Genomic DNA, 13,516 nt, shown 5'->3' on the forward strand with positions numbered 1-13,516 from the left:
GCCTCACCTCTAACTGCCATGCCCGTGTCCACGAATGCTGCTGCTCTCGTCAAATGAGAACTGACGCTTAGCTGACCACGTTTTATCCCGATGTCAGGTGTATTGAACCCTTCCTGTGGGTCTGCCGACAAAGGAGACCGTAGGGAAGGCCATAAACCCTGTCTACATTCCGGTGTCGGCATGATGTATAACAAAGGAGGTCTGTTCTAGTGTTCTACTAAGATCGGATTGTGCCCTTGTTGCGTGTTTTTCGTGGATTGACGGGTTAGTCCACTCGAATGTGGAGTGGATCTGCCCCTGTTCGGTATTGTTCGTGCACTGGCAGGGCGGTCCTGTTCCGAAAAACATGAGGCACTGTCGGCCCTTTCGTTTAACCCGGGGTATGGGGAAAGTACCAGGGAAAAATAGTCACCAGATAAGCCGCCCCCACGGATAAGCCGCAGAGCGTCCGCGAAAAAAATAAATCGCGCATAAGCCGCGGCTAATACGCGTGAAAATACGGTAGTTACAGTTACAAGTTAAAAGTAACTGAGTTACTTCCCAAGACTGAGCGGCGGCGTCTCTTTCCCTTTCTCCCCCCTCTCTCTCTCACGTTTGCTCTAAGAGAAAATGGTAGAATTTCCTACCCAAGCTGGTAGAACGAGAGATTCTAATGTGTAGTTTGTTTCTACTCTGCAGTAACACCTAAAAAGGTAGAACTGGTTGGAGTAGAAATGTGGTTGCAACGCAGCTCCTTTCGGAATGGGTAGAAAATCATAGTTTTTTTTTTTCTTAGATAGTATAATGTTGCATCCGATGATGACAGTAGTGGCAATGGATTTTGACGACTCCTTAATCAACTAATGAGAGGTCTACATTCTTAAAAATGAACTTCACCACATAGCACGCTCCTAGCCAATCATCATCCCGAATGTCAACGTTCTCGTCCCAGATTTGTTGAAAACGGGTGGTGGAGCCTATTTTGTGAGCCTTTGGACAAAAAAAGTCCTTTTTTGTCCTGACGAAGACAGTGCCACTGTCGAAACGTCGACCATTCTTTTTTTAATCTATGTGTTAAATTGCCCATTAAATAAATTAGTTTTTGTTAACGTTCCTGTAATCTGTAGTCCAAGTCTTATTATTTTATATATATATATATATATATATATATATATATAAAATGAAAAAAATAGCCGGAGCTCTTTGGCTGCACGTATAGCATGTGTTTGTAACTCAATGCGATTTGTGGCCGTTTGATAATCCTTTTACCTCACCCTTTATATATATATATATATAGTTTTATTAGCTTGTCCATAAACAGCGCGATGGCCTTCTAATATGAATAGATACGTCTGCTAGACCAATAACTGGTTGTGCATGACCTTTTCCACCACGGTTGCCACTTAGGTTACCGCTGCCACTTCCACACGGCAGAGGGAGCATGAGAGCGGCATACCGGTTGTCTGAGGGGTCATAACCGGGACGAAGCTTTAAAAAGGAGCGCAGCGCTCCTGAAAGTCTCTTTTCTTGAAGATATGTTTTGTTGTTGGGTTCCGTGGATACCATATCATGTGAAGACACCCTGTACATCCGGCCATCCTGCATCGTTCTCTTTATGTCCCCGTGGCGACCGCCTCCACAAAACGACAGCAAGATCGGCTACAACTACTTCCCTCTGACGCCACCAGGGCGTCTCGTCTTTGACGAATAAACACGACTTTCCGCCGCCCGCACCTCGATCTCCACAAGCCGAGCGAAGATTGCAGACCGCCATTGCGGTCAAGCCCATCAGAAGCAGCCATCAAACACACCCCGGTCAATTAAAGCAGCTTACAGGCACTTACGCCAGTGTGAGAGGTCCATCAGGCACGAGAATACAGTTTCTACCATCAACAACAGAAGCTGCGCCTTCTCTGACACTCTTCTGTACGGTACTCGCGGCGCTCAAGGCAACTGTCTCTGCCTTTTCTGGTAAGTCGCAACTGCCCGAGGTTCAGGGGCTTCTGGCCTTTAGGGTATTATCTTTACCTCAGCACGAATAAATTATATAGAAAGGCTATCGCAACGCAGTGGAATCCTCGAAGCCTTCCGTAACAAGCTCCCCGATTTTAAATCTCACTCCCACCAGTACGAGTTCCCTTTCATAACTGTATGCGAACGCGGCATGGATGGTGTACATCACGTCAATGGTTATACAACCTACCGGTTCCATCCCTCACCTGAACACAGAACAGCGTTGTACTTACGTGATGACCTCATTGCTGCACTCATAGGCTCAGTCTTTCATCGCCCTTATGCCTATGTCTCCTGAAAGAGCCGCCTTTGGCACATGCTGTTAACAGTCATCATTGTCTGCCTACCAAGGTATATCTATGCTGGTAGCGAAAACAAGCGAAAATATCAAATCAGCGATGAAAGATGAAAGTCGCTGAAAACGTTAGCCAGCTGTAGGACTCGAACCCACCTCTTCTGGATTACCGGTCCAGGGCTCTACCAATTCAGCTAAGCTAACACGCCTCCCCAGCGACTTTCGGGGTGCGTCATCTGAAGGGGCAAACCAGCCGCTCACTCATCCTCCTTTCACTCTTACATTTTTGCTCACTCATACGCACATTCATTACTACGGGATCGACGCAAGCGGCACCTGTTGAACATGAGAGAACTGATGTTCTGAGGCTGGAACAACATAGAAGGAACAAATACAAACAAAGCCTCAAATTTGTTTGTATTTGTCCCTTCTATGTTGTTCCAGCCTCAGAACAACAGTTCTCTCATACCAAATCGGACCCATCGGCAAGGCTACTATTGTGGCCACCAAGGCTACCATCGTGAGGAGCGCGCGATGCTTGGTGTTGGTGGCAGAGGTACGATCGTAAACAAAAAAACTTTACAACATCGACAATGTTTTGTACACTGTAGACTTTTTCACACCTTTAAAGGTGTGCGCTATGAACATTCAACCTGGTTGCGTAACATTGCATCTCCAGGATGATATTTTACAAAATTTGCAAAGCATTACTAAAGATCAAGTGTCAGTGCAAATCTTGCTTTCATTATGTCTTGGATATCGTAGGTACGAGCTAATGCATATATCGATTATCGATCGATAATCGAGCACGCGCAAGTGTCTACAATACTGTTGAACAATGTTGAGATGTTGCAAAAGTGAATTTTTGGAGGACAGACAACACTCGAGTAAAGAAAATTTGTGCGAAACCGTGCTCCATTATGATGTTACCAAAATTACACCTAAAAAGGCGTGCGCCATGCCCGTTGTTACACCTTTAAAGGTGTGAAAAGATTTAGAGTGTATGTAGTAATTGGTTAATCATAATTTCAATATAGAAAAAAAAAAACTTCCTGCTGCCCCACTCGCACATGTATACGAAATACAACCCGAGTACATTTCCGCATCCTGCTCCTTTACGCATGTGTCCCAGTGTCGAAGTGTTGGTGTGTATCCGTGCCGTGTGTCCGTGCATCGTAATTCGAAGTTCGTACACTCTTTCGGTTAAACAGGAAGATACGTTCACATCTTAGAGCTGTAGATCGATAGAAGAGACAGGGCGCTGACAGGCTGGTGCATGATCAAGGAGGTGAACCCTAGACAGGGATGAGGAGACGACACCAGCTCCCGTGGCTCAGTGGTTAGCGTGCTGGCCATGTCACGTCGAGACTGGGAGGTACCCGGGTTCGAATCCCGGTGGCAGCTGTGCTGCCTGGGGTTTTTCCTGGGTTTTCCTCAGACGCTTTCAGACATATGTCGGCACAGTTCCCTTAGAAGTCGGCCCAGGACGCACATTCCCCCAAGGCGTAAGTCGTGACGTTGCCCACATACGTGAGGCCTATCACCACCACCACCACCAGGAGACGACACAACAAATTCTCAAAGATTTCTCAAAATTTGAGAATTTATTTGTGTCGTCTCTTCATCTCTGTCTCGGGTTCACCTCCTTGGAGCTGTAGACCACGATTAACGCGTGCGAACAGATGAATCCAATGCATCCCCTGTTCCAGGGCGCGCACGAAAAAAAGATTTTGTCATGGCACGAGCGGCCATGATAGTGTTAGCTGGAATCAACTGTGCACCAACCACGCCATGTTTTGCTGAAATTGACCTGTAATGGCCACTCATTGAATAGATGCAAACGTCTACTCAGTACGCGCAAGTATAGATCTATGTGAGAAATGGACATTAAGTGAACCTTCCTAATTTCTGTGTGGTCATCACGATGCCCTTCTGTTTGGAGTTGTCAAAACCGCTGACAACTACGCATTTTCCAATTGATATGATTCATTAAACCTGATATGATTCATTTTTCTGTGTTCTAGTCTGGTATGGTTGCCGGGGCCAGGACAACGAAATACAACGCAATCGAAGTGGGCGAATGTAAACGTCCATGGCTAATTATGCTCTACATATTACTCATACCGCTGACGTCATCTCTGACGTCATTTATTTACAATCGTACTAGTCCGCGCAACGCAAGGATGGTGGTGACCGTCCCTATCATGGCGTCCTTCTGAGGACACAGGGGACAGTTGCACAACCTGTTCAGATATACCTAGGGTACTTCGTTTTCGGGTTAAACCCGATTTTTCACGATAGTTCCCCTCGAACAAGTTTTCACGAATTTCGGTAAAACCCGACATCTACCGGAAATCCTTGCGGTCCTTCAACTTGTCATTCTTGGTAAACCGTTCGAAAAGTGAATTATAATACAGTCAAACACCTTTATAACGAACTTCAGGAGACCACGGAAAATCTTCTTTGTGAAGGTAACTTCGTTCAATGGATGTTTCCAATGAAAAACGCCGTGATCCTGTTTATTGGTAGGATTTCATTGCTCTGATCAAAACGCACGTAGACATTCTACCTAGGGTACACACGGAACCTTATCTCTGTTTTGACCTTTTTACCCCACTCGTTATTTCGGTATACAGTCAACCCTCGATTTATGAACCTTCGATTTATGAATTCCCTCGTTTTATGAACACGAGCACGGGGAACCAAACTTTTTCCATTCATTTTTCCCTCGTTTTATGAACCTCGATATTCGAATAATGAACGGAATTTCTGGGAACCAACTAGGAGTTGCTCAGCGTTTTTGCTCTCAATTTATGAACGGATCGTTCCGAGGTCAACAGAAACCTTCAAAGGGATAATTCCGTGGTCTTATGAATGTCGCCTGAACGGACAAAACGTTTTCTAGGTATTGCACCCTGGGTTCTTACCCTCGAAACCCGAACAACAAACGGGTTTTCCGGGGTCGCACAAGGTGCTAACAAGTGTTCCTGACCTCAGTTGATGAATAAGGTGGTCGCTGTCACCCGGAGACTAATAAACGGAGGTTAAAGATGCCGGAGGAAATCCGAGACCAGTCCAGTGCGAATGTGGTGAAATCTCTTATTTCCAAGATTGACACAGCGGAAGGCATGGTCCAAAGCAAAATTAAACAATTTAGTATTGAATAATAAACAGAGTGTGAATGCGCTAACGTCTGTTCTTTGTGAGACTGATACAGCAGAAGGCATGGTCAAAAGCAAAATTACACAATATATGGCATTGTAAACCCAATCCCAACTCGGAAATACTGTTGCATTTGCTCGATAGCACTCCGTTAACTGAATTTTCGATTTATGAATCCCTCAATTTATGAACGATTTTTCGGGGAACCGAGGGTGTTCATAAATCGAGGGTTGACTGTATTCGTTATAAAGAAATTCGTTATAAATGTCCGAAGTATTCATTGAATCCTATATGGACTCCTGACCAGACCACGAAAAACGTTCGTTATAACGGTCTTTTCGTTATAAAGGCGTTCTTTGTAAAGCAGTTTGGCTGTATCAGCAAAGAGAGATTTGTGACAACCTATTTGTTCTCACTTTATAATCCCCTTCTGCAGAAGTCAAAGACGAGCTTTTGTCGAACTCCGGCGAGTGTTTGAGTAACCGCGGGCATTCACTGCTTACTACTTTCACTGCTTACTTTTCCCCGTGTTATACCGGTGGCTTGCTTCATATGCATTTCGTTTCGTCCGAAAATTACCCGCTGACATATACACTCTTAAAAATGAACTTCACCGCATAGCACTTTCCTAGCCAATCATCATCTCGAATGGTGCCCCTATCGGCCCTGATTCGTTGAAAACGGGAGGTGTACGCCTTTTCTGTGACAATTATGAACAGCAGAAGTGTCACAAAAAAGGCGTTCAACTTAAGCACGACATCACAACCAATGCCGATCGGGCGGGTCTCAATCGGGCAGAGATCCTCAATGCAGATCAGTTACTGTAATCGGCTTTTGTAATTGATATTCAGTCACACCTACACTCTTAAAAATGAACTTCACCGCATAGCACGCTCCTAGCCAACCATAATCTCAAATGATATCGTTATCTGCCCTGATTCGTTGAAAACGGGAGGCGTACGCCTTTTTTGTGACAATTATGAACAGCATAAGTGTCACAAAAAAGGCGTACGCCTCCCGTTTTCAACAAATCAGGGCAGATAACGATATCATTCCAAATGATGGTTGGCTAGGAGCGTGCTATGAGGTGAAGTTCATTTTTAAGAGTGTAGGGGGATTGGACTTGGCCGAGGAAGGGACACCGCAAGGAATCCACCATCCGCTGGTGACTGAGGGTGTTACCTTCGGTTGGTTGGTGCATTCCGCTAAACTTGACTTCCTTTTTTTTCTCGACATACTATCTGTGCATCTTACATAATTTTGTTCAACTGATAAATAACAAAAAAAAAATTATAAAGAGAAATAAATAAATAGTCAATGGATATTTTCCACTTAATCACTTCAAACTCAACAGACTGAAGCAAAGTGTACGTGATGTAATTTTTTGCATTGTGATTTTTGTGATGTAATTTTTTTCATGCAAACTGTGGTATTTCTAATATCTTTGCCCTCTCGGGACAGTATGCGGCCATTGCGGCCATGTTTTTTTTTTCCTTTTAATCTTATCAGGGACTGTATAACAGGGTCCGCTCCAACAGTCACATATCTTGGTGTATCCCGTTTGAAACCATTAAAAATAATATTTCAAAAATAAACGCGTAGGTACCCACTGTTAACAATGTACCTCCCAGAATATACGCTTAAAAATCAACGCACAAAAATAATCGCCCAAATATTTCCGTTTTAATAATAACGCTACGGAATCAACGGTTAAGAATATATCGTTAAAAATAAACCGTTTCAGAATCCCCCCAAATCCACCCTACAGTTGCTAGAGTCATGTGGTATGGCCCAAATCAAGGTGAACTGCAAGCAAGGGGCTTAAACCAACCTCATAGGACCAAAGTAGACTAAACTCTCACAAGCTAACCGAAACCAAACTAAACTAACCTAACATAACGTGTTATAACCCGGCGTAAATTGCAATCAGTCCGCCTCCGTGCTAGATGGTGAGGGGATTTTGAAACAGTTTATTTTTAATGGTGGGTTACTAAACGGTGATCTCTAAACGGGGATAGTAAGCGGTTTACTTTGGGAGATATTTTTTAACCGTGTATTTTTGAGCGGATCATTCTTGAATGTTTTATTCTTAAACGTTTATTCTTGATGGTGGATTTCGCCGGGTGCATCCCGTTTGAAACTCTTAAATATAACCTTTCAAAAATAAACACGTAAGTAGCCACTGTTAATAATAAATCTCCCAGAGTATATGCTTAAAGATCAACGCACAAAAATAATCGCTCAAATATCCCCGTGTAAATAAAAACGCTGAGGAATTCCCGGTTAAGAATATGCCGTTAAGAATATATCGTTTCAGAATCCCCTCCCCCCAAATCAACCATGCGGTTGCTACTGTCGCGTAGTATGGGCGCGAGTGAAATATAAAACAATCCGCTTTAACAAATAGCCTTAATTCGGCAAATTTAATTGGGCTCCTGCTACGAGTATACTTCGTACATCGGACTTCCATACTTCGTACGCGAAGCAAGCGTACTTATCTTCAACATCCGTGTAAAGGCCGAAACGCATTGGACGTTTTCTCAGCGTCAAAACGTCGCGCGTACGCCATGGCCTCGCACACGCGGCGAAGAAACGCCAGCGAGGCGACCACCCAAAACGCATGGGACGCGTACGGAGCGAGTGGCGCGCGCCACTGTTGCTATATTCGTCGACCACAAATATCTGTTAGAACGTGCAGATGCTCTTCTTTCCTGTTGTTCCTTCATTCCAGATACCATTAAAATGTTCACGTAAATTTAGTGTGATGGATAATGTCCCAAAAATTTACGCGAGCTGCTCATACGCCACCTTGTCTGCCGCACGACGGCCATGGTTCTGTCTACTTCTCGGAAAACGCGCCCAGACGCGCGCGAATATCTGTAGTCGACAGATTCCGGCGTACGCCCTCCACGCGCGTTGAAAAGCTGGTTTTTACGAGGTCACACGCGCGCCGAGCGCGCGCGCGTCCTAAAAATGTCGGAAAAACGTTCCATGCGTTTAGCCCTTAAAGCGAACCCAGAGCACACACACGAACGAACGAGCGCCCAGCACTGCCCCAGTTCCCGCCGATGCTTTTTCAAGCTAAATAACGGGGGTGTCCCCGAAAACCACCATTAAGAAGAAACGTTTAAAAAAAAAAAAAACATTCAAGAATAGTCCGCTTAAAAAATGGGCGGTTAAAAATATATCTCCAAAAATAAACCGCTTTCTATCCCCGCTTAGAGATAACCGTTTAATAATCCACCATTAAAAATAAACTGTTTCAAAATTCACCTCACCATCTAGCACGGAGGCGGACTGACTGCAATTTACACCGGGTAATATCATGTTATGTTAGGTTAGTTTACCTCGGTTTCGGTCAGTTTAGGATAGTTTAGGCTAGTTTGATCCTGTGAGGTTAGTTTAAGCCCCTTGCTTGGCAGTTCACCTTGATTTGGGCCATACCACGTGACTCTAGCAACTGTAGAGTGGATTTGGGGGGATTATGAAAGGATTTATTTTTAACGGTATGTTCTTAACCGTGGATTCCTTAGCGTTTTTACTTAAACGGGGATATTTCGGCGAATATTTTTGCGCGTTGATTTTGAAGCGTATATTCTGGGAGATATATTTTTAATAGTGGGGTACTTACGCATTTATTTTTGAACGATTATTTTTAATGGTTTCAAACGGGATACACCCAAATAACGCGGGACATGCATATAATGCATAAGCTTTTCTACACTAGAAAGGAAAACATAGCAACAACACACACAGAGAACAAATATGGCAGCCGTGACAGACCACAAGGTAGAGGGCTAGTGCTAACAAAGGCAAAAACCACCAATGTAATCCGCGTCTTACTGCTATTCTCTGCGTAGAGATACATATCTATCACTCCGATACAGGATATATTTTGAAACAATTTATTTTAGCGATATATTTTTAAACAGTTTGTTTTTAATCATATATTTTGCAACGATATATTTTTCATGGCGGATTCTTTAGCGATTGTTTTTTGGGCGGGGATTTTTGTGCTGTTGGTTTATTACCGGGGAATTTTATGCGGTTTATTGTAAAACATTGTATTTTGGAAGAGTTTTTCTTAAAGGATTTATTCCTAAAGATTTATTATTGTAACCCCCCCCCCCCTAGCACCTGTACCAATTTAAGTACAGCAGAAACAACCATACAACAAACATACTTAAAGTACAAAGTGCTTGGCAGGAAGGGAGTTGCCTCAGGACGAAAGTCGCCGATATTTCGAACAGAGATTGTTTGCTTCCCAGAAGAACAGTCTCTATTCGAAATATCGGCGACTGTCGTCCGAAGGGAAATCCCTCCATGCTTCCCTACTGAACTGTTGGATTTCTACCCGTCTTAGTCAAGGCAAACAGTGAACCTTCGTTAATATGACCCCCGATAATCTTATATGCGCGCTTTACGATCACAATCCCGGGGAACAACGCAGTGAAACCTCATAATAAGAGGGTTCAGTCATAAGACGTCATAATAAAGAGGGTTCAGTCTACATTGTTCGTGTGCTGGACTTTTCAACACATTGTCTGTAACGATAAGAATAGCTGTGGAAGTTACGCTTCGGCTATTACATCTAGAAAGCTGTTAGAAAGCATCTTTTGCAAATTCCTAAAACATGCATAGTTTACAGCATGCCCTGGAATATAAACGGAAAGAAATAATTTTGCGACCAAGTTGGCGCATCTGTAATGCCGATAGGGTACTCGAGCACATGAAAGGAAAGTACACTCTTAAAAATGAACTTCACCGCATAGCACGCTCCTAGCCAACCCTTATCTCGAATGATATCGTTATCTGTTCTGATTCGTTGGAAACGGGAGGCGTACGCTTACACTTATGCTATTCGTAATTGTCACAGAAAAGGCGTACGCCTCCCGTTTTCAACAAATGAGAACAGCTAACGATATCATTCGAGATAATGGTTCGCTAGGAGCGTGCTATGCGGTGAAGTTCATTTTTAAGAGTGCACTGGAGGAAGGTGCCTAAAGAAGGTAAGACCTCCTATCTGCATGTATTTAGTTATGAGTCTAATAGATGTAATATTGTTCTTCTAGGCTTCGTAATTCTATTTACAATTTATTGTTCAATTCTTCTCCTTCATAACTTGTGCAGCGTTAAAGGGGCAATAAACAGGTATGCAAGGTGCACTTTTTTCTAATGCAGTGTGATTCGTTTCCTACAGTGATGTTTAACAAAAAATTTTTGTCGCAAAAAAGTAAATAATGGCTCCAAACCAACCGAATATTCTCTGCATTCTTTCGCGCTCATGCCCCGCCCTGCGATGCCCTGGCGACAATAGCGACACGTCATTTTGACGTCGCGCACCATCAACCATTCAAAATGCGGGGCGCCTATACAGTGATTTTGTTTTAATATCGGGTAGTGAGGTCAATTCTAAACATATTTACACTTGTCAAACCCAAGGTAGCCAGATCAAAAGGTACCAAAAGCCCACAATATTCCATTTCATGTGCGCACTATGTTTTCAGCGCTGTATTGCTCCGCGAGGTCACAGCGGTGTTCTCACAACCGGTTCTCCCCGCACGCTGCTGTTTGTGTCAACGAGGCCCGTCATTGGCTAGGAGTCCGAAATCTCCCCCACTTCCAGTTACTGGAATGCAGCTTTGCTACACGTGCGAGACGTGTGACGTAGGTGCTCTCGGAGTAGGAAGGAGAGACTCACGCAGATTATGCTCTTTGAATGGCATTGTTTCGTGGTAAAGGCGCTCGCTAGAAGTAAATGAATTTCATAATTGGATATCGTGAGCCACGTTCTTTCATAGAGCATAATAACTGGAGAATATTCCTGGAGCTGTTTAGTGCTCCTTTAACATAAAAGTGCACTCTTTCGTATTCGGACGAGTAGACGCACCGCCGTTTGGATACCTCTATCCATCGTTACGTCATCTGAAGAACTGTAGCACCCAATCAGACGCCAACGCGGAGATACACGTAAAGTTATTCTTTACCCTGTTTAAGATGAACTTTACTACATAGCTCCTTGCAAACCATCATCCCTTATCACAAGGTTCTCGTCTCTGATTTGTTGAAAATGGGTGCACTGTAAACTGAAAAACACCCTTATGGGTGCAAATGGCTTGTCCTATAACTGACACCTCTTTTTACACCATATGGTCTTAGAACACCCTTTTCAGAGGGTGTATTCTCTGTAAGACACCCTTTGAAAGGGTGCTTTTCCTTGAAAATGCTTTCTTTTGCACCCTCTAAACACCCTTCTAGGAGGGTGTAAAGTTGTTAAACACCCTCCTAAAAGGGTGTTTAAAGGGTGCAAAAGAAGGCATTTTCAAGGAAAAGCACCCTTTCAAAGGGTGTCTTACACAGAATACACCCTCTGAAAACGGTGTTCTAAGACCATATGGTGTAAAAAGAGGTGTCAGTTATAGGACAAGCCATTTACACCCATAAGGGTGTTTTTCAGTTTACAGTGTGGCGTAGCCCATTTTGTAGCCTGCATAATAAATAATGGACACCTAATAGGCCCGCATAATAGATACGTAATAGGCTCCTCCTCCCGTTATCAACAAAGCATTCGGGAAGATGGTTTGCTAGGAGCGTGTTATGTGCCGAAGATACCCACCTATCAAATTCACCAATAAAAGGTGTCGTAGACAACATGATGAAATCGTCATTTGCAGCTGACACAGTCGGCGGACTCACTTGGTACGGTTCATAGCTCCTTTAAAGTGGTCCAAATACAGTAAGTATTCGAGTCACACTACTAGCGCCATCTCTTCACATGTCATCATTCAACATTGTGTATTAAAGGGGCAATAAACAGGTATACGAGGCGCATTTTTTTTAAATACATTGTGATACGTTGCCGACGGTGAACGTTTTCGAAAAAATGTTGTCGCAAAAAAGTAAATAATGGCTCCAAACTGACTGAATATTCACTGCACTCTTTCGCCCTCATGCCCCGCCCTGCGATGTCCTGGCGACAATAGCGACACGTCATTTTGACGTCGCGCATCTTCAGCCATTTAGAATACGGGACGCTTATACATTAACTTTTTTGTAATATCGAGAAGTGAGGTCAACTCTAAACGTATTCCCACTTGCCCAATCCAAGGTAGCCAGTTCAAACTGTACCAAAAACCCTCAATATTCAATTTCACATGCGCACTATGTTTGCTGTGCTGTATTGCTCCGCGAGGTCACCGCAATGTTCCCGTAACCGGTTCCGGAGAGCGAAACCTCCCCCACCTCCAGCGCCTAGAATTTGGTGTTGCTATACGCTGGAATATAGTGACGTGACCCGGCTTTAAGAATAAGGAGAGGCTCGCGCAGATTATGCTCTTTGAATGGCATTGTTTCGTGTTAAAGAGACTCGCCGGAAGCAAAAGAATTTCATATTTGGATATCGTGAGCTACATTCTTTCATTGGGCATAATAATTGGAGAATGTTCGTCGACCTGTTTTGTGCCCCTTTAATGCATGTTTTTCAGTGCATATTTCGCGCATATTTAGCGCGCACTTGCATGGACACGGTTCAGGAGATTTCCGGTGCATATTAATTCTCCCCTACTAACGGACATGGTTGGCTCGCGACCTAAAGCCATGATGTCTTATATGATGTCTTCAATGATGCACACCCATGCCAAACCTTTTCTCCTCTGCAACACATTCGTCCACAGCCTTGGTCACAAACGCGTTGAACTTTGCTCGTTATTTCGCGACCTACTGGACCAACAGTAAAATAAGTGACTGTACTGATAAATTGTGCTGGCTGAGCATAACAATAGTAACAAAACGAAGCGGATGCGTTTCGATGTTGTTTTAAATATATATATAAATATGTAATAAACGCGTGTATGTGTTTTGTTTGTTGCATTCAAACGTATTTTTAATTTCACTTATCGTGCATGTTGGTGCGTCATATTAAAATTTGCAACAAGAGCCGCTGGCCCACAATTTAAAGGTAACGGGAAAAAGTGACGCCTTACATTTTTAATCCATAACGTATCACTTTTTGGATGAAGTAATTTGTAACGCTACAGAATTTTGAAGTAACTGTAATCAGTTACTTAT

The sequence above is a fragment of the Ornithodoros turicata genome, chromosome 1 (genome assembly GCF_037126465.1).
Source record: "Ornithodoros turicata isolate Travis chromosome 1, ASM3712646v1, whole genome shotgun sequence".
NCBI lineage: Eukaryota > Metazoa > Arthropoda > Arachnida > Ixodida > Argasidae > Ornithodoros > Ornithodoros turicata.